At 45.2% G+C, this 26,837-nt stretch overlaps 1 protein-coding gene across 1 annotated transcript in view; it reads right to left on the bottom strand.

Moving 5' to 3' along the window:
- Positions 1-26,837, bottom strand: part of LOC147526206 (protein mono-ADP-ribosyltransferase PARP8-like) — a gene marked incomplete at its 5' end in the record, with an annotated part of 222,393 nt that overhangs the window by 44,841 nt on the left and 150,715 nt on the right. The gene's annotated exons all lie outside the window — the stretch shown is intronic.

Genomic DNA, 26,837 nt, shown 5'->3' with positions numbered 1-26,837 from the left:
CACACAGCAGAGGACAGTAGGTCAAAGGTGAACCATGAATGGAAAAAAGTCCGTGCTCGGGGCAACAGGCGACCCCCCTGCTCCTTGCCTACCTCAGCTCCCCAGGTGCCCCTGAACAACAGGTGTGAGGCTCTGGAAGCGGAAGGCCCGTTGATGGATGGTGAAGCTGAGGGACCATCTGCACTGGAGGTGTCACCAGGGTCAGAGAGGGCTACCCATTGTATCAAGACTGCCTCCACAGGGAAGAAAAGAAGGGTAGTAGTTATAGGTGACTCCCATCTGAAGGGGACAGAAGGTCCAATATGCCGGGCTGACCCTGCTCTGAGGGAAGTCTGCTGCATCCCTGGAGCTCGGGTTAAAGACATCGCTAGGAAACTTCCTAGCCTAGTACAGCCCACAGACTACTATCCTTTACTACTCTTCCATGTGGGTGGAGACAAAACCAAAACACGGAGTCCACAGTTGATCAAGAGGGATTTCAGGACCCTGGGACAGCTGGTAAGAAGATCTGAGGCACAGGTAATCTTTTCATCCATCCTTCCAGTTGAGAACAATGACACTGGAAGAAGCAAGTCCATTCAATCAATTAATAAGTGGCTCTGTGGCTGGTGTTATCGCCACAATTTTGGATTTTTGACAATGGCATGGGTCATATGGCACCAGGCCTACTGGCACCAGATAAAACTTGTCTTTTTCAGAGGGGAACGAGGGTCTTAGCGCAAAAGCTAGCAGGGCTCATTGACAGGGCTTTAAACTAGATTTGAAGGGGGAGGGGGTAATATCAAGAATGATAAAGATATGCTGGAAGTACCTGTAGAACAGAAGAAGGGAATTCCAGCCGCTCCAGCCAGGAAGTCAGATTCATCTGGGGCCCAACTTAAATGCCTTTATGTCAATGCATGCAGCACGGGGAATAAGCAAGAGGAGTTAGAAGTGTGTGTGTGCGCCTGTTGGGATATGATCTTATTGGCATCACGGAGACATGGTGGGATGAATCCTATGACTGGAGTGCCAGAATAGAAGGGTACAGGCTCTTTAGGAAGGATAGGCAGGGGAGAAGAGGAGGAGGAGGAGTTGCCCTCGATGTCAAGGACCAGCTAGAGTGCATGGAGCTGCACCTGGGGACGAATGAGGTCCCAACTGAGAGCTTATGGGTTAGGATTAAAGGGAGAGCAGGGACAGGGGATGTAGTAGTAGGGGTCTGCTACAGACCATCTGACCAGGAGGACTGGGTGGATGAGGCCCTCTACAGACAGATAGGAGCTGCCTCACGTTCACAAGCCCTGGTCCTCATGGGGGACTTCAACCACCCTGATATCTGTTGGAAGGACAACACAGCAGGGCATAGGCAATCCAGGAGGTTCTGGGAATGCATGGATGATAACTTCCTTCTCCAAGTGGTAGAGGAAGCAAGGAGGAGAGGTGCTACGCTGGACCTTGTTCTCACCAACAATGAAGGGCTGGTGGGGAACGTGACGCTCAAGGACAGCCTTGGCTGCAGCGATCATGAAATGGTAGAATTCAAGATACTTAGAGAAGCAAGGAGGGTGCATAGCAGGCTCACTACCCTGGATTTCAGGAGAGCAGACTTTGGCCTCTTCAGGGATCTCCTCGCTGGAGTACAATGGGACGAGGCCCTGTGTTGGGGAAGTTTTCTGGCTGCTACATGGGCTGAATAGAAAGCACCTGTGCCTCATCAAGACAGGTGCTGTGAGTCACATTGGTCAGCTGGAAACCACATGACCCATGGGTGGTTTAAAGGCAGGGCACTCCCCTCAGGGAGTGGGGTAGTTCTCTCCTGGAGATTGGAGAGGTAGGAGCCCCTGGAGAGCAGTGAGTTGGAGCTCTCTGTTGGGTAGCCTTTGTTTGGGATTGAGACCCTTAAGAATTGAGATAAGAGCCTTCTGATATATGAGGGGAATCACAATGGCCTTTTGGGTTGTGATTCCTGAAGATGAGATACCAGTGGTCCGCGACAATTGGTGATCCCGATGTGATTTGTCAAAACGTGAACCGTCTGGACCGCAAGGTGAACTGCGGTGGAGTTAAAGCCCAGCGAAGCTTGAGAGCAGCAGGAGAACTGCGTCTTCAACTTAGATATCTAGAGCAAGGTGAGCCGCTGGGAGTGGACATGGGTCAGAATTTTGTCAAGGAGAACCAGACCTTCACTTTCCTTAAATCTGTGGTAATGGCTGTGGGGGCCAATATAAGTAATGAAGACTTATATAACTTAATTGGGCGGCGGAACATGAAGGCCTAGCTGGCCTTACCACCACCTTTAACCTAGAGCTTTGGAAAAAGCTGGGAGATAAGTTACTTTGTGAGACTGTGTTTGAGAATAAGGACTTAACCGAGATAAACCTGCTGCGTACATGGAGGGCTCTAGACAATATAATTCAAAAGGGGTTGGCAGAAGAAGATGAATTAACAGACTATGTATCAGTGGGCAAAGGTTTTGAAGGAGATGACGAACTGTCTGAGGGAGGACTGGCCTCAGACAGTGTGGACAGTGAATTAGGTATATCCTCACTGTTCAAAGAAATCAAGAAAATTGCGGGGACTGTGCAGGAACTCTGTCCCACCCTGCAAGAGGTGTTAGAACGTCCCCTGCCCTTTGCCCCAGCAGCCCCCCCTCCTTCCTCTATGGATTTTGTAATGCCTATAGCCTCAGTATCTGGATATCTGGCCCAGGTACAGGCAGCACAGCCAATAATACTGCAGCAGGTCATGACAATTGTTGCGGACTGCTGGTATCTCGTCTTCAGGAATCACAACCCAAAAGGCCGTTGTGATTCCCCTTGTATATCAGAAGGCTCTTATCTCAATTCTTAAGGGTCTCAATCCCAATCAGAGGCTACCCAACAGAGAGCTCCAACTCACTGCTCTCCAGGGGCTCCTACCTCTCCAATCTCCAGGAGGGAACTGCCCCCGCTCCCTGAGGGGAGTGCCCTGCCTTTAAACCGGCCATGGGTCACGTGGTCTCCGGCTGACCAACGTGACTCACAGCACCTGTCTTGATGAGGCACAGGTGCTTTCTATTCAGCCCATGTAGCAGCCAGAAAGCTTCCCTGACAATTCCCCCCCTTTTTTTTTTTTTTTTTTGAAAAAACATCTAATGACCTTTAGGGGTTTCTAATGTCCTGATTCCATATACAGCCACCATGTCGAATACCTTTGAGACCGGGTCATGGGGAAGTCATTCTTATATTTTTTTATCATACCAAGTCGGCAGTGGATATATCCATTGTTCTGATGATGTCGGATACATCCACCCTGGCTGTTCTGGCTGCTTTTCCTGATGTTTAACCTGCGGCTGCCGCAACATTCCCTCAGGGGTCTTTTCCGGACTGGTCTGCGGCTGCTGCAACGTTCCTGCAAAGGGTTTGCCTGGACCGTAAGACATCTGCGCACTCTTTCTCTTTCTGCCATTTCTCGGATTTGGCTGGCCGTTAGCGTAAACCTTTGACCTGCAGTGTCTAGCAATATGGCCTATTTTCCTGCACCTGTAACATCTGTTTTCCACATTTATGGCAATTAACTGAGCCATTAACTTTTCCGGCATTTATTGTCCGCCTTTGGCCTTTCTGCCCTGGGCATTCTGATTTTTTTTTATGTCCCAGGTTTCCACATCTATAACACTTCTGCTGCTTCTTCTTAGCACGCAAGGAACCCGGAAGGGCTAGTACCACAGGGAACGCACTAGGCCCTCGCCCCATTTCTGTTGTAGATGAAACTTTATTGTTGATTGGTACCCCCAGAGCTTCAGCTAGGTCCCAGTCTCTGGCCTCTATTGCTTTCATTCTAACCTCGTCCCAGAAAAGTACTGGGTCACGAAGTTGAACTGTCACTGTAGACGCTCCCAGGGGGTCTGGTTGCACTAAACGGGCAGATTTTGGCAGCCTTTTTCTTGGCTTAGGTGCGGGTGGCAACTTCCCAGCAGAAGTGTCACTTATTTTAGAGGTGTCTTTCACGACCTCACTTACTGCAGGGGGGGTTATGGCCTGCTGAAAAGTTTCTACCACCACCGCTAGCTGCTGGGACACTCCTTGTAACATTGTCTGTCTGGATGAACAAGGAGCTCCTGGACCAACTCGGGCACAAAAAGAAGGCCTATAGGGGGTGGAAGCAAGGACAGGTAGCTGGGGAAGAATACAGGGAAATTGTCCGAGCAACCAGAGATCAGGTTAGGAAAGCTAAAGCCCTGATAGAGTTAAATCTGGCTAGGGACATCAAGGGTAACAAGAAAAACTTCTATAGATATGTCAGTGATAAAGAGATCTAGGGAAGATGTAGGCCCTCTCAGGAAGGAAACAGGGGACCTGGCTACCTGTGATAAGGAGAAGGCTGAGGTTCTCAATGACTTCTTTGCCTCAGTGTGGGAAAATGACTGAAATTGGAGGGGAATGGGAGAATATTGTTCCCTAGAATTCAAACTAATATTAGAGCAGCTCTGACATGAAGCACAGCTGCTGCTCCCAGGAACGAACAAGGCCTCAATACCCTTGAGATGGGGAGTAGAGTGGTACGGAGGTATCACGGCTCATCCCTGTTATCAGGGATGAGAGGCGCCTGGTAAAGATAACCATAAAAATGCCATTGAGGGAAGTGAATCACAACCGCTGTCTCAGCAGTGATGGCGAAATTGTGTCCTTCAGCTATGAAGTCACACCTCCACCCGCCTCCGAGCTGCGACCACCCCTCAAACGAGCAATTTACACCAATCCTAATTCGTGAACACCCCTCACGAGAGAAATTTACACCAATCCTAATAAAAGTTATGTATGACTAGAGTCACTCGAGCTCCACCTAAAAGATATGAAAAAAGTATAAAATAGCGGCAAACAAAGGGGATGTTAGGGAGAAGCCCTCCCCATCGGAACGTCTGGGATCAGTCGACGGGCTGAACCTCTCTTCTCCCCTCCATAGGGACGCCTATTGGGTAAGAACTCTGTGTTATGTGCACTTACTTAATTACTTACTAACATCTTGCTAGCTATTTAATATTATCACTGATCAGTAATCATTTTATATTATCACTGCAGTATTTCAATTAAAGTTGTTTTTGTAGTCAGTCACTATCACCGGCTATCCTCGAACCTGTATTCTGTCACAAATAAAATATATATGCATGTTTCCGGAAACTTTTGAATTATTATAAGGAGCTGGCCCATAGTACTACTAGTGACGATCCCTTAATAAGTGGGCGAATCACCCTCCGACCTACTGAGCTGCCAAGAGAAGGCAGGGGGAGTCGGGCCCAAGGGTCTCGTCTAACTTGGGAGCTGGTATACTGGCCAAATTACCTCCTGTTTGTTTATTAGTGACGGATCCCACGATAAGTCAGACGAATCACCCTCCGACCTACTGAGCTGCCAAGAGAAGGCAGGGGGAGTCGGACCCAAGGGTCTTGCCTGACTTGGGAGCTGATAGACTGGTCTTTTGACCTCAAAACGTGACAGTAAAATTGGCGTCACGGGCAGGATAGCCATGGATAAACTGCTACGAAAACATAAATGTGCCCCTTCCCCAGTTGGGAAGGAGTGGGCTCAAAAGTATTGGAAGGATAAAAAGAAAGTGGTAGAATGCATTGAAAAATGTCAGGCTGAGCAGCAATTTAAAGAGGGTAAAGCAGTTGTTTGTGCAGTGCTTGGAGCCTGTTTGTCTTGTGTACAGCAAGAAGCTAAAGATTTTTCTGCCCCCTCCACACAAATTGCAGATGTAGAATACACTGCTTTAAAATCAGAAAATGAGACATTGAAATCATCATTAGCTTTTGAGAGGGAGACAAAAGAAAAACTGAAAAACCAAAATGATCATCTTAAATCAGAATTGGACCACCTTAAAACTCTGCTTGCTGCAGTACAGTGCAGAGAGAGAGAGGTGCTGGAAAAACAATCCTCTGTTTCGATCGAACAAGTCCGTAAGTCTGTTCAGTACACAGGCGCTGAGACTTGGGACGGAGAAATCATGAGGACCCCCGATCCCAACTCTCAGCCACTTCCTTTAAGACCGTTAATAAAGATCGAAACTGCTCTTGATAACAGTGAAGAAATTCACGCCACTGTGCAAACAGTCCCCCGGTCCCCTGCTGAATCGGCAAAACTAAAACAAAAATACTCCAAACATCTGGAGGAGTCAGAAATGGAATATGTGTGGCAAGTCTCCCTTACAGGGGGAGATCAGATTTTACTAAGTGAGGAGGAGGCAGAAGGTTTTTGGGGTCCTGGTGTGTTTTTAACTACTATACCTGGAAACCATTATTGTTCTTTAACTACACGAGTGGCATACTGGGCAGGTGGTATAGATCCTCAGAAAAAAGGTGATCTGCTGAGAATTACCACTATGGGGTTCTCTGATTTGGCTTCCGCAGTGCCAAAGGTGGCATGCACACAAGCAATGCATGAGAGAGACCCGACAAGAAAATCCTCAGTGTTGGCTCCCATTGATCGAGCACAACTAACACCTCTAATTCGTGGTCTCCCTGATAGTTTAAAAACATCAGTAATAACTGAAAAAGCTGCTGAGGATCTAAACATAACACCCAGTCGCCACAAAGTGAAGGTTGTTGAGACTAAAGGAGAACAACTAACAGCAAAAACAGCTCTGTGGCTTCCAGGAGATAAAAAACTAACCCGTGCTGAAGTGCCAGTCGGTGCTGCCTGCACTAACATATTAAGCTTTGATTTGCTATATGGCAGGTCATGGAAATTGCCTGATAGTTCCTTAAAGAGTTTTGCAGGGCGGGGTAATGAAGATCGGCTGTGGATCGATTCTGATTTTGTAAAACTGAAACCCTTAAAAGTGTCTATTCCCCTGCCCCCATCCCGAGTCACAAATACAAAACAAAATCCTCTGCCAGCTGCAGCGCAGGCAGGGATTGACGGGGTGGTAAAAGATCTAGAGGAGCGAGGTATAATTACACGCACTCACTCACCCTACAATTCTCCTGTCTGGCTGCTTGAAAAGCCAAACGGACAGTGGAGGCTCACCTTTGGTTACAGGCAATTAAATGCCAACACTGCGCCTCTAACAGCAGCCCTACCAAACATCACAGAATTAGTGACTCGAATTCAAGGAGCTACTTCTGTCCCTCCGGACGCTCTGGAAAAAATAGAGCACGGACAAAATCCTTCCAACAAAAAAGAGCTGCAGCAAACCCTGGGAACTTTAAGTTACTGGCATAAACGCATCCCCAGTTTTTCCATTGTTGCTCGTCCCTTGTATGATTTGCTCAAAAAAGGCAGATCATGGGACTGGACCAACCAGCATGGAGATGCATTAGAGGTCCTGATAAAAGGACTGAGATTATTTCAACAACTCTGTCTCATCCACCTGATAAATCCTATCTGTGTAGAATGGGAGCTCAGTGAACATGGTTCCCATTGCCACAAAGACCTGTTGTCTCTGGTGCGAGCAGAGAAGTGGGTAGCCACAAAGGCACACCACTACCTGCTGGCATTGCTCAGAACATTTTAACTACATTTGCCGGTTGTATTAGCAACCGAGCGCGTGTTTTTCTTTTTCTTTTACAGGTACTTTGAATGATCTGCACGTGGACAAGTGGATACACCTACACAAACATTGACTGTATACAAGGCATCTAAATAGCGTGGATTCTGAAGTATTGATGAACAAACTAGTCACCGCAATCAGTGACTTGAATAAATTGGAGCATTCTTTATGATTTTCCCTATTGGCTTTGGGAACTAATCAATAGTTTTTATAAGGGAAGGTGAAAAAGGCACCTTACCCACTGAAATTAGGAAAGTGATTTGGGAAATTTCACTTATGACTTCACCACCAACACAGCCACAGCTTTCGTACTGACTATATACAATGCTTCAGTATTCACGATACATCCCATCATTGCATTAAAATTAAATCACAACGGAACTATACTCTATCCTCTATAGCATAGAGTATGGACCCGGAAAAATGGAGTAGATATGAAAAACTATTCAAATCTTTGTGTGTGTAATTTTGTTGAGATTGTAGGATGCGACTTTACCTATTTAGCACCAGTCATATCTTCTCAACTATTGCAAGCAAATCTTACCCTAATTCGGGAACTGTCACCAGTGCCTTTTGGAATGAAGCTGCTACAACATCAGGATTTAAAGGACTCTGATTACCGTACATCAGAACACCAATGGTGGGATACCCTTTTTGGACGGTCACCCACTGCCACAGGAGTTTTCGACAGAATGCTTCACCCTGTTGTTGTTCTTTTAATCCTAACTTTGCTTTGTTTTGTTTTACTGGCAGTGGTGTACGTGAGAATTTGGAAGAGCTTAACCTATTTAGAATCCATATCTAGTGCGCATAACACAGTTGATGTCCCACACACTATGGGCATCCCCAAACCTATTCAGGCATTGTGAAACTCGAGTGACTATAGTCACGGGGTGGATTATGTGGGAAAATGACTGAAATTGGAGGGGAATGGGAGAATATTGTTCCCTAGAATTCAAACTAATATTAGAGCAGCTCTGACATGAAGCACAGCTGCTGCTCCCAGGAACGAACAAGGCCTCAATACCCTTGAGATGGGGAGTAGAGTGGTACGGAGGTATCACGGCTCATCCCTGTTATCAGGGATGAGAGGCGCCTGGTAAAGATAACCATAAAAATGCCATTGAGGGAAGTGAATCACAACCGCTGTCTCAGCAGTGATGGCGAAATTGTGTCCTTCAGCTACGAAGTCACACCTCCACCCGCCTCCGAGCTGCGACCACCCCTCAAACGAGCAATTTACACCAATCCTAATTCGTGAACACCCCTCACGAGAGAAATTTACACCAATCCTAATAAAAGTTATGTATGACTAGAGTCACTCGAGCTCCACCTAAAAGATATGAAAAAAGTATAAAATAGCAGCAAACAAAGGGGATGTTAGGGAGAAGCCCCCCCCATCGGAACGTCTGGGATCAGTCGACGGGCTGAACCTCTCTTCTCCCCTCCATAGGGACGCCTATTGGGTAAGAACTCTGTGTTATGTGCACTTACTTAATTACTTACTAACATCTTGCTAGCTATTTAATATTATCACTGATCAGTAATCATTTTATATTATCACTGCAGTATTTCAATTAAAGTTGTTTTTGTAGTCAGTCACTATCACCGGCTATCCTCGAACCTGTATTCTGTCACAAATAAAATATATATGCATGTTTCCGGAAACTTTTGAATTATTATAAGGAGCTGGCCCATAGTACTACTAGTGACGATCCCTTAATAAGTGGGCGAATCACCCTCCGACCTACTGAGCTGCCAAGAGAAGGCAGGGGGAGTCGGACCCAAGGGTCTTGCCTGACTTGGGAGCTGATAGACTGGTCTTTTGACCTCAAAACGTGACACTCAGTCTTCACTGGCAAGAGCTCCAGCGGCACAGCCCAAGTCACAGAAGGCAAAGGCAGGGACTGGGAGAATGAAGAACCGCCCACTGTAGGAGAAGATCAGGTCCGAGACCATCTTAAGAACCTGAAAGTGTGAACTATAGGCCAGTCAGTCTCACCTCTGTGCCTGGCAAGATCATGGAGCAGATCCTCCTGGCGACTATGCTAAGGCACATAGAAAATAAGGAGGTGATTGGTGACAGTAAACATGGCTTCACTAAGGGCAAATCGTGCCTGACTAACTTGGTGGCCTTCTATGATGAGGTTCATGGACATGGAGATGTCCAGGAGACATGGACAGTGGGATCGAGTGCACCCTCAGCAAGTTTGCAGATGACACCAAGTTGTGTGGTGTTGTGGACACACTGGAGGGAAGGGATGCCATCCAGAGGGACCTTGACAGGCTGGAGAGGTGGGCCTGTGAGAACCTCATGAAGTTCAACAAGGCCAAGTGCAAGGTCCTGCACGTGGGTCGGGGCAATCCCAAGCACAAGTACAGGCTGGGCGGAGAATGAATTGAGAGCAGCCCTGAGGAAAAGGGCTTGGGAGTGCTGGTTGATGAGAAGCTCAACATGAGCTGGCAATGTGCACTGGCAGCCCAGAAAGCAAATCGTATCCTGGGCTGTATCAAAAGGAGCGTGGCCAGCAGGTCAAGGGAAGTGATTCTGCCCCTCTGCTCAGCTCTCGTGAGACCCCACCTGGAATACTGCCTTCAGCTCTGGAGTCCCCAACATAAGAAGGACATGGAGCTACTGGAACGGGTCCAGAGGAGGCCACGAAGATGATTCGAGGGCTGGAGCACCTCTGCTATGAAGACAGGCTGAGAGAGTTGGGGCTGTTCAGCCTGGAGAAGAGAAGGCTCTGGGGTGATCTTATAGCAGCTTTCCAGTACCTAAAGGGGGCCTACAGAAAAGCTGGAGAGGGACTTTTTACAAGGGCATGTAGTGATAGGACAAGGGGCAATGGATTTAAACTGAAAGAGGGCAGATTTATATTAGATATAAGGAAGAAATTTTTTACATTGAGAGTGGTGAGGCACTGGCACAGGTTGCCCAGAGAAGTTGTGGATGCCCCATCCCTGGCAGTGTTCAAGGCCAGGTTGGATGAGGCTTTGGGCAACCTGGTATAGTGGAGGGTTTCCCTGCCCATGGCAGGGGGGTTGAAACTAGATGATCTTTGAGGTCCCTTCCAACCCTAACCGTTCTATGATTCTATGAAGGCTACATGCTATTTTGTAAATAAAGGTGCTTGCGCCCTTTTTTCAGGTATCAAAAAAATAACAAAAAAAAAATTGTTGAACCATTTTTTTGCATATCTTTTTAAAAATTTAATTCACAATTGCCATTGCAATGATCAAATAAAACAGTTTAAATAAACTTATGTATATTGAGTGAGAATTGAGTGTTCTGCCTTCATAAAGCAAACAAAACAGAAACAAAAAAGAGTATAGCTTTAAGTAAAGAGAATAGGCATGTCTTCATAAGCTTCCTAATTGGTTACATCCCTTACAGCAACTCCACACTTATTTACTGAAAGATAATTAGCAGATCAACTTTTTAAAGGCTCAAGTAATGAATCATGCAAAGTGAATTCGAAAGCATTCAAAATGAACAAACAGGTGAAAGAAATACAAGAAAAACATAAAAAAAAACTTTCCTTAAAACTGACCTCAATAAAACATAACTTTTTATTAGTGTTGAAAACAATCAAAAATATTTTTGATACTATTTGTTTGAATCCATATTATTAAATCCTAACTCACTGAAACTTAAAACAATTTTTAGTAGGCACTACTGAACTTTTATAATATTAATAATTCTGAGTCTAGCTACCGTGATAATCACTAAAGCATTTGTAGTGGTACGCTTTGAAGTTCAAGCCAATGTCTCTAGGAAGCACTTGCAGAAATGAAAACAATTATCAAGGACACAAAGAAAACATAAAATTTAGTTGAATTCTGTTTCAGGCAACAGCTTTGTCAGCAATAAGCATATTGCTGTATTTGTCGTCACTTGTTTCATATGCATTTGTTGGGTTTCAAATATTCTAGACTTCAATAAGCATCTGAAATCTATTGCATTGACATATTCTCACATCAGTTGCTTTACAAGAGCTATCATCTTTCAAGTCTAATAGAGTAATATGATTTATTTTATATGCTATGTTACATTGCATTAGTCAACATACGAAGCTTAACGTTTCAATTCACTATGCCATGGTACACTAGACAAAAAGTATTTATTATTGTCATTGTTCTTAGATTTCCACATTCAGAAGGTGGTTAAATCACTTATTTAGTTGGTGACACTAATAGTTGGAAGCATGGTGACACTACCACCTTGACTATCATAATCAACAGTATACACAGACTCCCTTTTATTCCAGAGCAAGGAATTGCTCTGGAATAGCAGAGCAATCTAAGTTTAGCCATGCTTGCCATGAAGAAAAGTGCTAAGAAAATACTTATTGTTGTCATTTTGTTTATAACCTGTCCTGTTTTCAGCTAGGATAGAGTTAATTTTCTTCTTAGTAGTTGATATAGCGCTATGTTTTCGGATTTAGTATGATAACAATACTGATACTGCACTGATGTTTTTAGTTGTTGCTAAGCAGTCAAGGACTTTCAGCTTCTCATGCTCTACCAGGTGCACAAGATGAGAGGGAGCATAGCCAGGACAGCTGACCCAAACTGGCCAATGGGATATTCCATACCATATAATGTCATGTTCAGTATATAAACTGGGGGAGCTGGCCAGGGACAGCTCAATTGCTGCTCGGGAACGGGCTGGACATCAGTCAGCAGGTGGTGAGCAATTGTATTGTGCATTGCTTGTTTTGTATATTCTTTTATTATCATTGTTGTTATTATTATCATTATTATTATTTTCTTACTGTCCTATTAAACTGTCTTTATCTTGACCTACAATGGATTTTTTTTTGATTCTCCTCCCTGTCCCATTATGGGGGTGGGGAGTGAGTGAGTGGCTGTGTGGTGCTTAGTTTCAGTTGGGGTTAAACCACATAACCTCAACAAAGTAAGTTGCCCTGAGACTTAAAGATGGCAAATGGAACACAGGGTTTGTCATCTTTGCTCTTTTTTTTTTGCCTTTCTGTGTTATGATCCCAGAAATGTCTGAGTATCTAGAAGAGGGAAGTTAGGAAAATGGTCATTGTACTTATGTTTGACATTTGAAAGGCCTTTTTTCTCTCAGGTGAACACTGGCACTAAGATCTTAAGGATCTTAAGGCTGGAGAACTGTAAGTATGAGAAGTGACAGTGAAATTTGTGCTCTGAAGAGGAACAGATGTTACTATTAGGGTCTATAAAATTATTTTGATTTTATGCATATGATGAACCTTTATGTCCACTGAATATGTTTTAGAATAAAGACTTCACAAGAAAATGTTGATAAAATAACATTTTAAGCAATGGAAAGAGTGTCAGATTGCTACATTTCCAAATTACTCACAACCTAATATCTATTTCAATATTCAGACAATACATGTACAGAAAATACTTTGAAATTGAACATAAAATCATTCAAGAGCTCCCAAAACATTCACTAGAAACTCACATTCTAGTAAGCATGATATAATATACAATAAATGATGTGATAATAAAACCAGAGGAACTGCTTTGCTATCTTTGTCTACCTCCTTCAAAACACAAGAAAAAACTTTTCCCAGTAATGGGAATGGGTTTCACCAAACCCATTTCTATTAGAGAAACAACACATACTTCAGGAAGCTACATAGTTTTGCTGCACAAAATTCTATTAAATAATAAATAGCATTTCCAGATTATTTTCTCCAATTTTTAAACTTGCTATTAAAAAAATTAAGGTATCTCTAGTCTGAATTTGTCTCCCTTGACTCACTAGTATGTTTTGCATACTGCCAGTGTATTTCCTTTATGGCATCCACTTGTCTCTTCTCTTATAATAGGATGTGAGCCCTTGGGACAGGAACACTCTTCTTCTGACTTTGTATCATAAATATGAGAAATGCCTCTAGCCACAGTAAACAAGCAAGAACAACAACAGTAACACATTTATAAATGCTAAGTTGTTCCAATGTGTCGTGAGTTAGGCCGCTCCAGCAACCGAACCCCACACAGTTGCTCACTCACCCTCCCCCAGCCCCAGGGATGAGGGAGAGAATTAAAGGAGAAACAGGAAACCCGTGGGTTAAGATAAGAACAATTTAATACAGATGATTTAATACACAGTGTAGATGCTCACCACCCCCTCTTATCCGCAGCCCGTCTCGTCCCAAAGCTGCAATCCCAGACGAACGCGAGGCCCCAAAATAGAGAGGGGCAGAGAGAGAGAGAGTACTCCGAGAGTGGGAGTACTGGGAGAGAGAGAAAAAAAAGGCAATAGAGCAAAAGCGCAGCAAGCGCAAAAGAGTAAAAGTGGCGAAAGAGCCAAAGCGCAAAAGCCCTTCTGTCCGGCTGTCCCTCGATTTTATACTGGGCATGACGCTGCATGATATGGAATACTAATTGGCCAGTTTGGCCCTCAATCTTAAGTTCCACCACAAATCACAAGGGGAATCGTGTCCCCCTTGTCCCGGCTATGTTCCCCCCTTGTCCCGGCTCTGTTCCCCCCTTATCCCACCGTGCTTCTGCACTCCGGCCAGAACACGGCACACTGAAAAGTCCTTGGAGTTTCACTTCCAAACACAAACATCAACTTGCTATCAGCATTCTTCTCAGAGCGAGCCTCTGAGTAAAACCAAAACACGGAGCTCTTCTAGCTGCTAAAAAGAAGAGCTAACTCTGTCCCAGCTAAAACCAGGACATTTCTGGATATTCTTGTTTTGGTTCAAGTCCATATACTATTCAGCAAGCTGTACTATCAAAGAACTTTTAAGTACATATATGAAAGTATAGACACATTCTTAGCGATATGGATCAATATTCACAAAGGTACACAATATCCAACTTCTATTACATTGCTATTTTCCATTGTTTTCAAAGGGAAAATAGGATTTATGCACTTAAGTATGTTTCCAAATGTGAACTTCATCTTAGGTGCACGCAGAATTTTACAGATTACAACCATCACCTTGAGGGCACGCAGAGCTGACTAGCTGGGCAACTTTGTTCTCCGCTACCTGAAGAGGGCAGCTGTAACTCCCCTTCAACAACAGCAGCCAGTGGTCTCACATATACTTTATTTTTAACTTGAAAGGAGAAAATTGACGTAAGGTCATTGGCTTCCACAAAACTCTTAGCTAAGTGAAGATCACTGGTGCTGAAAGACTATTTAGAAGGATAATTATTCCAGTGGAGAAAAGCCAGAAGAAAATAAGAGGACCTGGACAGTTAACCTGAGACCGTAAATGTTCAGAAGCAGAAGGCACTGACAGAAGCAGAAAGCATTTTTTGAGCAGAGTTAAGTTTTCGGAGTTTTCCTTTAGTCACCCCCATTCTTTGCATGCTCAGTAGCACCCGCCTAACTTCTGCTATCACAAAAAATCACTCAATCAGAATTTCTGCATGCAACAATGCAAGTGTCACTTCTTACAGCAGTGACTGTGAATGGCAGACAGGCAAACCACCTAGCTACTATGACATATTCTGGTTCCTGGACTCATGTATTAAAATATTTTCCAGACATTCTTTCAATTTGAAAAAGTTTAAACTTTCATAGCTGATATTGATCTATCTTGCTACTTTCTAATGTGTGCTGCAGCTGTGCTCAGAAGAGCAATGTGACATCCTCTCCCGTATCCTAAGGGATGTCATACAGACACTAATGAGGCTGCAACATGACTGACACACCTAAAAACTCTTGATCTAAAAGGAGAAGCTCAGAGAAAGCTCATAGTCTGACTTACAGCAAATGTAACAAATGGTAAAGGTGAAACCATTAGTGAACATCTCACTTCTCCTAATGAAAGCAATAGGCAGTGGAGATTAAACATATCTTTGAATCCCTGTTCTGTTTCCTACTTTCAGTCATGGAAGTTGTCAGTTTTTCCATAGGAGAAACTTCTCTCTCGTCATTACACTCACCAGAAAGATGAGGATATAACGCAGCAGCAATAATACTGAAAATGTGGATAGACAGAGAGAGAAAGAAAAAGAGAGAGAGAAAGAAAGAGAGCGGGAAAGTAAGTGAGAGAGAGGGAGGAAGAGAGGAAAGGAGTCTGGTAAAGGTTTCTTTTGCAAGGGAGCTTTCATGTTTTTGAGGTTTACTTCACAGTTTGTGTCAGTTATGGATTTTTTTGATAAACGTCTGTCTTAGCTATATTTGTAAGAAAAGATAAAATAAGATTGATTGCCAATTCTCTATCCCCTGAGTTTGTATTATCTGAAGGATCAATTATATTATAATATTATATTAACAGATTGCCCAGAGGAGTTGTGGATGTCTCATCTCTGGAAGTATTCAAGGCCAAGTTGGATGAGGCTTTGAGCAACCTGATCTAGTCAAAGGTGTCCCTGCCCATGGCAGGGGGGTTGGAGCTAGATGATCTTTAAGGTCCCTTCCAACCCAAACCATTCCAGGATTTTATATTTGGTCCAATAAGGATAACATTATCACATCTGAAACAGAATCCAGAGCTGTAGGAAAGGCTCTCTTCTGGCTGTCTCATAGCTTACATCTGTTAGTCACGCTTTTAGATGAAATAACAAATGCTACAGAAACCTCAATTGTATCTACAGATCTGACATACGGGGTAAAAACAGTACCAGGAAGGCAGGCACTAATGCAGTGCTTGTATACTTTCTACCAATGCTACTGTCATGGTTTGATGGAGGGAGAGGGGGGTTCTGGTGGCAGGAGAGGGGCTTTGCTCCCTGTGACCTCCCTGGTTTGGGAACCGGGTTAGACTTGGTCTAACCAAGATCGGACTTGGCCACCAGATCGGCCACCAGATCGGACTGCCATCCCCCTCGGGGTTGAGCCAATCAGCGCCTCTGCGAATTGCCCTATTTAAGTCGGGACAAAGGAACCGGAAAAGGTGCTTTGCCCAGGAGCAAGGAGAGAAGGGAGGAGGGCACTGCCCCCGCTCCCTGGCTCCTGGCCAGGCAGCTGCCTGCGTCGGGCCGGCGCCGCCCACGGAGAATGGCGGCGGAGGAGCCGTCTGGGGAACTTGGGGAGCACCCCACTCCCAGGGTGCTCACTGGGCTGAGTTCACCCGGAGAGGACTGAGATCTGAGAGAAACAGTTGCATCGACACCAGGTCAGTGAGGATGGAGCGGGAGGAGGTGTGCCGGAGCCAAGTTTCCCCTGCAGCTGGTGGTGAGATAGCAGGCGGCCCCCCTGCAACCAGGACGGCCTCGGTGGAGTAGAGACCCACTCGCAGCCCGTGGGGAGAAGATGCCTGAGCCTGAGGATGGTCGTGTTGGGACACACGACAAGGCAGAGAGGCATCTGGAGTCTGCGTGACAACCCATGCTGGAGCGAGTGGCTACAACTCCCTAAGAATCTGAGACTGTGGTAAAGCCCACGCTGGGGCAAATCCGATGGGGAAGGATTGCTTCCTGTGGGCTGGACTCACGTTGGAGAAGTTTGTGGTTTTTTCCTCGTGAGTAGGGGATCCACTGGAGCAGGGGAAAAGGGTGTAAAGACTCCTCCTCCTTTAAGAAAGAAGCAGCAGTAACAGCACGGAATGAACTGACCTGCACTTCCCCAGTCCCTGCCCCCTGCGCCACTGGGGGGGAAGGTAGAGCCGGGAGGAAAAGGAAAAGGGGGGGGGGAGGAAGGCAGGGAGGAAGGTGCCGGTTTTAAGATCTGGCTTTGTTTCTTTTTATCCTCTCAAGTAACCGGTTTTGTTTCCCTTTGTCCTTTTAAGTAACCGTCAATAAATTGTTTTGCTTTTAAGAAATCCCAGTCTGTTTTGCCCGGGACCATGGTTGGTGGGTGCTCCCTCTGTTCTTGTCTCAACCCTCAGTCCTTTTATTATATTTTTCTCCTCTCCACTTTACTGGAGAAGGAGACACTGTGTGAGTTTTAGTTGCTGGATCGGCCTAAAACCACGACATCTACTTAAACACCTTATGCAAAATTCTCATTCTCTGTAAGAGGACTAGAGCAAAGCATGTTTATGAGTTTAAGACTTTTACATTTCCTATAGTATAACACAAGGGTCAATTCAATTCAAAATTGATAAAATAAAAAGTTTTAGGTAATGTGTATCTTAGAACACACTCCCACAGAATTGCAAGGTCAAGATTTAAGTGTCAAAAGTGTATGATTTGTGTACTTAAATCATTACTGAAACCATCCAGAATTACCATTTACTGTAACATAAGGTTCATCAAGCTTCAGATTTTAAGCAATTTTAAATTATTAATGATCAAGATTATTTTGAAAGGCAAGTTAAATGCACATCTGCCTACTCTGCCATGGTTTATACTTCTGAGTGAAGCATCTGGCACTAGCTCATAGTGGATTTAAAAACATCTTATTTATTAAAATTAAAATTCAGCTTTGCATTTTAATAACTTTTATTGACAAATTTTGTCTTTATACTATAATAAATATATGTGGTGGTGAAATCATCCCCTCCTGGACTGCTCAGTGTGATTTCCCCTCCTTTTCTGGGCCACACGCCAACCTAGGACAGATCGGGTGTGGATTGCAAAAGGTAGTGGACCAGAGCATTAAGGCACCCCCTTAATATATCAGACCCCTACTTCCCCTATCACTTGACCTGGTACATCTGTACCTGGATTGTGGCCCAGAAAGGGTGATGCCAGAAACCCCAAAATCAGCAAGTTCAGGGTCTGCAAAACTGGTGGAAAATACCAGAATATTTCACCATCCGAGTTGGGCTGAAATGGAAAAGTACCTGACAAAAGTCAAATATCATGGACTCTATAAACAGCAATTACAAGCTAGATCCTTTGAGCTCTCCTGGATCGCAGCAGGCTGTGACCAGCATCTCCCCTGTGCTGGGACACCTCTCAAGTACCAACTCTGCGGATTGTCTGTCAACAAAGCTGACGGAAGACTGGGGTGAAGTACTCTCCTTGAGTCTCAATTATCGCCCATTGAGGAATGCTGATGAATTTACTCTAAACTCGATAGGGAAATTTTACCTATAGGCTAGTCTCTTCCATCTACCTCTCTACCTATCTATGTGTTTGAATATACACTTTTGCCTTCACGAGTGTGAATGTCTATGTTTCACTGGATCCAAATATTTCTATCTGTCTGTGTGCTTTATGTTTTACACATATGTACACATATATTTTTTTGATTTAGGATACCTCGTAGTAAGTTAGTGTGAATCTTGTCATTTTCCAATTTGTAATTAAGTAGCTGTTTTAACTATAAAATATCTTACTGAATCATCTTGTTAATCTTTAAATTGGATAATCAGCAAGTACTGATAAAATTTAACCTTTGATTTACCCCATACCATTACTAAATCTTGAATTGTTGCTAAATCATAGAATCATAGAATGGTTAGAGTTGGAAGGGACCTCAAAGATCATCCAGTTCCAGCCCCCTGCCATGGGCAGGGAAACCCTCCACTACACCAGGTTGCCCAAAGCCTCATCCAACCTGGCCTTGAACACTTCCAGGGATGGGGCATCCACAGCTTCTCTGGGCAACCTGTTCCAGTGCCTCACCACCTTCTGAGTGAAAAATTTCTTCCTTATATCTAATCTAAGTCTCCCCTCTTTCAGTTTAAAGCCATTGCCCCTTGTCCTATCGCAACACGCCCTTGTAAAAAGTCCCTCTCCAGCTTTCTTGCAGTCCCCCTTTAAGTACTGGAAGGCTGCTAGAAGATCACCCTGGAACCTTCTCTTCTCCAGGCTGAACAATCCCAACTCTCTCAGCCTGTCTTCATAGGAGAGGTGTTCCAGCCCTCGGATCATCTTCGTGGCCCTCCTCTGGACTTGCTCCAGCAGCTCCATGTCCTTCTTGTGTTGGGGACTCCAGAGCTGAACACAGTATTCCAGGTGGGTTCTCACGAGAGCAGAGTAGAGGGGCAGAATCACCTCCCTCGACCTGCTGGCCACGCTCCTTTTGATACAGCCCAGGATGTGGTTGGCTTTCTGGGCTGCCAGCGCACATTGCCGGCTCATGTTGAGCTTCTCATCAACCAGCACTCCCAAGCCCTTTTCCTCAGGGCTGCTCTCAATCCATTCTCCGCCTGTGGAGGAATTCCTTTCCGAGACTGGCCATAATATTCTCTCGGGTATGGACAATCCCTGTTTGGGCCCCAGAGCACAAGGTTAACAACTAGATTACTTTTGTCCTTCAAGTTATCTCAATGGCCTTAAAAGGAAATGTAGACTGATAGCCTGCCAAGATGCACGCCTCCTGGATGCCTCTCCGATGATCGCAATGAGGAGACTGAAGGGATGAGCTTATTACCTGTGTTCTGCTAGCGCTGCCCTATCACTATAGCCCACGAGAGTGTGTTTATGCTAAGCAAGCCAATTGTAGTATGTAGTCCGTGTCACGCCACATTCCGCTATATAACCTGTGTGCTGTTTGTAATAAACGGAGCATGATCTTTTAACCATATTGGTGTATGTTCATGACTCTGGGCCGTCCACAGTAGGGCACTGCAACAAGTGGCGCATGAGCAGGGACCCTGAAATCGCTTAAATGCGGAAAAAGTCGCTTAAATGCGGAAAAATTGCTTAAATGCGGATAAACTCGCTTAAATGCGGAAGTCTCCATAGCTTCGTGAATACGGTATTGGGAGCCTGTGGACGTGCAGCAGGGAAGGGCACGGGACGAAGAGAATCGCCGGAGCCTGGAAAGTTTCGCAGCGGCCGAGCGAACCCCTGCAAGGTAAGACCGCGATGGAAACGGAGGCGGCAATCAAGCTGTTAACCAGTATACTCTCTAAGAGAGGAGAAACGGTTAACCCTAAGGAAATAGAAAGCCTCATTAAGTGGGCGAAAGCAAATGGACATTGTAAAACCTGTCCGCTACTCTTTAATGTTGACGAATGGCGTGAAGTGGGGGAACATCTCTGGGAGACCACCTTAGTGGGAGGAAAAGAGGAAAAAACAGCAAAAGAAGTGGGACAGACGTGGCGTGTCGTAATTAACACCTTACGGGAGATCAAAGCTGAGCGAAAAGTTGCTGCTGCGGCCATAGAAGCCCTGCAGCCGGGTAACACCTCTGGCGAGCTGCACGAGCCGCCGCCGCCGCCCTCCCGTATTGCGCAGTTCTTTGGGGTCGGACATTTACACCCAACAAAAGGCATGCGAGCTCCCACCTGTTCTACTATCACTGAGGTGTGGAAACAAGCCGAGGGGCTGGGAGAAACTGTGTCAGAACAAAAAACTGAGTCTAAAGAGCCTACGGGGCCCCCAGCCTGCTCAAGGACAACAGAGGAAGTGCCCGCCGCCCCTCCAGCGCCAACTGGGCACAAAGCGGAAGTGCCAGCCCAAGGGAACTCGGGGGGTGGTGACTGTACGGCTTTGTCATCGCTGTCGTCGGGCCAAGGAAGAGCGTCCTGCCACCCAAAACTTAACCCTGCTTTGCCCTCCTCTGGCGTGTCGGTTCTTTTGCAGCTGATGGTCCTCGGCGGGAGGGGTTTGCAGCAGTTACGGAGCGCAAGCGGCCGGAGCCCCGACAACGACAACAACGACAGCAACAGCAACAACAAGCGGGGCGGCCGGCACAGGGCGGCTGGGTCGTCGTCCCCACCCCGCTCCCCCGCTCCCCCGCCCGGCTGAGGCGAGGCAGGGCTGGACCCCGCCGCCACCGCTTCCCCCCCCCGCCCCCCCCCCCCCCCCCCCGCCGCAGGCCGAGCCTGGAGAGCGGCCGCCTCGCCGCTGCCCATGGCCCGAGTTTTACCACGAGACAGCACATTTTAACTTAGATCGTCTCGATCGACATTGCGGGAAATAACTAATCCTCCTTTGTTCCAGCAATTTGAACAGTTAATATCAGTATTGCAAAACCGTAAACATGCATATTCCATGGTACATCTGCGAGCGCACACCGCGCTGCCAGGGCCTATAGCAGAAGGGAACAGGCGAGCTGAGCCTCTCACGAGTGCAGCTCTGGTACCAAACTCGTTAATGCAGGCAAAATCTTGCATGACTGCTACCATCAGAATGCTAATGCTATTAGGTGACAATTTGGTTTAACACGACAACAAGCCCACTCAATCGTACAATTGTGTACTAGCTGTTAAAATATGATCATGCCACCAATGAATGGTGTTAATCCTCGTGGTTTACACTTGCAGGAACTTTGGCATACACTTCTTATCAGACGTATGTATTTTTGTCATCATGAGGTATTGAGCATGTTACTGGTATTCCGTACAATCCTACTGAGCAACCGATCATAGAACATGCACATGGTACTTTGGAGAATATGCCTTTAAAACAAAAAGGGGGAATGACAGGGAAATCTCCCAAAGAAACAATAGCTAAAGTGTTATAGGTGTTAAATTTCTTAAATCGAGAGCTAAACATTTTGGGATGAATAAAATGTCACACATGTCAAAATCAGGCACAGGCAGGGTTACAGCAAGTGGCTTTCCAACAACTGACTGAATTGGCTATGAGAGCATTAAGACGTGTCCCTGATTTTTTGGGACAGGGGAGGCTTCCTTTGCTTCCATTCGGCAGGGAGCACAGGAACCTTATGAACATTTCCTTGATCGGCTGCAAGCAGCAGTTCAGAGACAAACAGAAAATCCAGCTGCTGCAGATGTCTTGCTATTCCAGTTAGTAATTGAAGATATCCTCTTAAGCACGTGCCAAGCCCATGTATACAGCAGTGTTGGTGACAATATTGGGGCAGCTGTAGCTATTGGCAGTGTTATAACAGGATGTTTTAAATGGCTGAAAAATCCTGAAGCGGAAGGTGACCATCTAAAGAGTGCTTTCCAGCATCTATGCTCTCCATCCTTTTCTACCTTTTTACAATTTCGTTTTATTTCGTTTTGCATCATGATGAACTGTCACCAGAGTTCTCTGCTCTGTAGTGACAGAGCATTCTGTGTATCACTGGTGGTTGGCAGCATCATGAGGCATTTCGCAGGTTTACGTTTTTGCATTTCACAGAGATCTTAAACTAAGACAATCACTTATCTTGAATAGCACACCCTACTCCTCGCAATCTATTTGCACATCCATTGTCCCATATTGACATGAATCAAATGAATACTTTTTGCACAGGCAAGCTCCTGATCCTATCAGAAATCGGGCAAAAACAATTGCAGATTTAATAAAGGGTGTCAGAATGTGGGCTCAAAAATTAGGCGATGAACAGCTCAAATTAGGACATATAATTCCCTCCACTACCCTATGGATTACTCCAATATTTGCTAACCCAAAGAAATCAGGAAAATGGAGATTTACGTTAAAAGTTTTAAGAGTTATTAATGCAATCATTTCACCAATGGGTGCATTACAACCGGGTGTACCAAATCCTACTATGATTCTAGAATGTTAGCATTTGATGGTGATTGATTTAAAAGATTGGGTTATTTCACCTTTTTACTTTTTTTTATTTATTTACACCCTAACAATTGTCCTAGATTTGCCTTTTCAGTTCCAGTGCTTAACAATGAACGACCCACGCAACAATATCATTGGATTGTACTGCCTCAAGGAATGATGATTAGTCCTACAGTTTGTCAATTGCTGGTTGATGATACTTCCCATCAGGTCAGACAGTAGATCAAGCTCAACAGATTGTACACGCCTGCCCTGACCGTCAGCGTATTGTGCCTTCAAATAATCCAGCACGAGTAAATCCAAAAGGTTTATGTGTCAATGAATTATGGCAAACTGATATTACTTATATTCAATCGTTTCTTCGATCTAAATATGTACATATACCTGTTGATATATTTTCTGCCTTTGTTGTTGCTACTGCTCACACTGGAGAAAACCATGGGAGTACCAAAGAAAATCGGGACAGACAGTGATCCACTATGGTGCCTTTTTACAGGATCAGGCAGTGACTCACACTACCGGTATCCCTCATTTGCCTACGGGACAAGCTGTTATTGAACGAACTCATTTAATGTTAAAACAAATGCTTGATAAACAAAAAAGGGGGAGTCTTCCGTATATTTCCCAGCAAGAATCCTTGGACAAAGCCACATATGTTTTAAATTTTCTTCATTTGTCTGCTTCTAGGCAACATACTACGGCTGTGGATCACAATTTTAAACCCAGTGCCATTTTTGCAGAAAAATCAACAGCATGTTATAAGAAACTGGGCTCAACTCATGGGATGGCCCTGTGTCTCTGCTTGCATGGGGAAGAGGGTATGCTCGTGTTCTCTTTCCCACAGGTCCGTACTGGTTACCAGCAAGAAACGTAAAGCCAGCCAGGACTTTTGAAACTACAAATAGAGAAAGGAAGATCCAAGAATTAGCAGAGCAAGCAGAGATCACAGAAACACCGAATGAGGAGAATGGTTCAAATGGACAGACTCGTAATAGAAGATTTCATGTTAATATATCAACTGTTCTTATGTTTCTCATTGTTAGGTATATTATGTGTGTGAAAGTTGCTTGTATATATGCTTCGTGTGTTTTCTCCGATCGGAAGGTGTATGGATTCCACCCGTAGCTACTGGAAGGAAAAGAATTGACTGGTACCAAATTAATGACAAAGAATTACTAACTGGACTTAGTTGTGAGCGCGTAACTTTGAAAAGAGAAGCTAGGAGGATTGTTATTGAACAACATGTTGCGATTCGCAAAAACCGCTGTTAGCCGGCAGAGCACATACTGGGCAGCCTTGTTGCACGCACTGGCCACGCGTGCGGCAACGCCGTGTCAGTACCTTTGTCGTAGACTCTGCTGAGGGTGAAAAGAGATGGCTCAGAGCGGAGCTGAGGGAGGCTGCAGAGCACACTTTGTGGATAAACAGGGGACGCCCTGAAGGTGCTGTGCCTGCCTCTCTTCTCTGTGATGACCCTGCTGATTGTTACCCTCCTGCTCAGCGGAATCTTGGGCATAGTCGAAATAGTAAGGCTCCCAGAAAGGGAAACAATATGCTAGTAACTGCTTCTGCAAAGCTGTACCAAAACAAAACGCTAGTAACTGCTTCTGTAGGGCTATAGTAGAGCTTAGGGTATTCCTTCGCATATAAGGGGAGATCTATGTACTATAGGAACTTTTAGGAATGTATTTACCTCATACCACCATGATCCTAAGTCATAGACACACCCGGAATAGGCAAAGCACGCACGCTTATGATAGCTAGTGCAATTCCAGAGCAGAATTTGGGAAACCAGCTAAAATCATTGCAGCTTCAATATTTGCACCAGGAGTTGAAGTGGCACAGACGTTAACTACACTGAATAAGTTGGGTCACTTGGGCTAACAAAACCAACGTCTCGCAGTTCTGTTTATCTATGCAAAGTGCCTCTGACCCATTTCGCACGTGCCTTATTGGTGTGCCAATACTTTGGCCAAATAATAGCACTAACATTACAGAGTTTCAAAGATTCGTCAATGCCTCTGCCCTCTCATACCAACAATCCAGTGGCATGAGACGGATCTGCAGTGGGTGGGATTGGCCTTTCGATGTGGGATCGGAAGTCCAAGCCGCCTTGATTAGATCACTCAATGTGACCATCCCTGCAGGACTGCAGGAACTTGATCTTTTAGGTAGCTTGTTACCAGGGACATGGAAAAATGTTTCTGGCTTATGGAACCAGTCGATGAGCCACGACGCGATATGTAAAATCATTCGCCCTCCCATGCAACTTGTAACTGGCTCTGGAGTGGTTTGGTTCCAAACGCTGAAGCAAGCCTATTAGACTAAATTAGGACGCAGTTTCTTCTTCCAAGATAAACCGCGTTTCAATGTGTCCGGCACATCGACGTGGGGAAATGTAAAAACTGGAGCGCTCATTGGGAAAGTATTTACACATGATACGCTCCTGCTCCCCGGAATTTTTCTGATCTGTGAAGATCGTGCCTGGCCTGGAATTCCACAAGGACCTATCGGTGGTCCTGGCTATTTGGGTTGCCTAACTCTCTTTGCCCCTAGCATTCATGATTTTCAAGCTGAACGAACAACCCGAACAAGCCGAGGTAAGAGGAGCATGAAAGAGTTTGACAGTACTTGTAATGACAACGTGTAGCTGCTGAATCCAGCTGAAATAGCAGCACTATCTGTCTTCCTTCTAGGAGCCTCTGACGGCAATGCTAATAGTCAGTTGGCTAAGCTTGCTTGTTGGGCATTGAAACAATTTAATCTTACCTCTGATATTCTCACCTCTCTATTGCTTGATGTAGATGATATCCAGCATGCTGTATTGCAAAATTGCACTGCTATTGATTTTTTATTGTTAGCTCAAGGCCATGGTTGTACTGACTTTGAAGGCATGTGCTGTATGGACCTACCTGACCACTCTCAAAGCATTCATAAGCAACTTGCAAACCTTCAAAGTAACATGCATCATATCACGACACGAGATGACCGGTTCTCAAACTGGTTTGGTAGTTGGAACATACCAGGTTGGATAAAAGGATTAATCATACAAGGCATAACGATATTAGTTGCATTGCTGTTTATGATTCTCTTAGCAGGGTGTGTCCTGAAGTGTGCCTCTCGGGTCCTCCTTAAAGCAATGCCAGGACTATGGATTGTCCAAAAACAGAAAGGGGGAAGTGTGGAGGAATTCCTTTCCGAGACTGGCCATAATATTCTCTCGGGTATGGACAATCCCTGTTTGGGCCCCAGAGCACAAGGTTAACAACTAGATTACTTTTGTCCTTCAAGTTATCTCAATGGCCTTAAAAGGAAATGTAGACTGATAGCCTGCCAAGATGCACGCCTCCTGGATGCCTCTCCGATGATCGCAATGAGGAGACTGAAGGGATGAGCTTATTACCTGTGTTCTGCTAGCGCTGCCCTATCACTATAGCCCACGAGAGTGTGTTTATGCTAAGCAAGCCAATTGTAGTATGTAGTCGTGTCACGCCACATTCCGCTATATAACCTGTGTGCTGTTTGTAATAAACGGAGCATGATCTTTTAACCATATTGGTGTATGTTCATGACTCTGGGCCGTCCACAGTAGGGCACTGCAACATCCGCCCAGCCTGTACTTGTGCTTGGGATTGTCCCAACCCACGTGCAGGACCTTGCACTTGGCCTTGTTGAACTTCATGAGGTTCTCACAGGCCCACCTCTCCAGCCTGTCAAGGTCCCTCTAGATGGCATCCCTTCCCTCCAGCGTGTCCACAACACCACACAACTTGGTGTCATCTGCAAACTTGCTGAGGGTGCACTCGATCCCACTGTCCATGTGTCCTGGTTTTAGCTGGGACAGAGTTAGCTCTTCTTTTTAGCAGCTAGAAGAGCTCCGTGTTTTGGTTTTACTCAGAGGCTCTCTCTGAGAAGAATGTTGATCGCAAGCTGATGTTTGTGGTTGGAAGTGAAACTCCAAGGACTTTTCAGTGTGCTGTGTTCTGGCCGGAGTGCAGAAACATGGCGGGATAAGGGGGGAGCATGTTGAAATT

The sequence above is a fragment of the Tauraco erythrolophus genome, chromosome W, assembly GCF_009769465.1.
Source record: "Tauraco erythrolophus isolate bTauEry1 chromosome W, bTauEry1.pri, whole genome shotgun sequence".
NCBI lineage: Eukaryota > Metazoa > Chordata > Aves > Musophagiformes > Musophagidae > Tauraco > Tauraco erythrolophus.
This window is presented reverse-complemented; position numbering and strand designations above follow the sequence as displayed.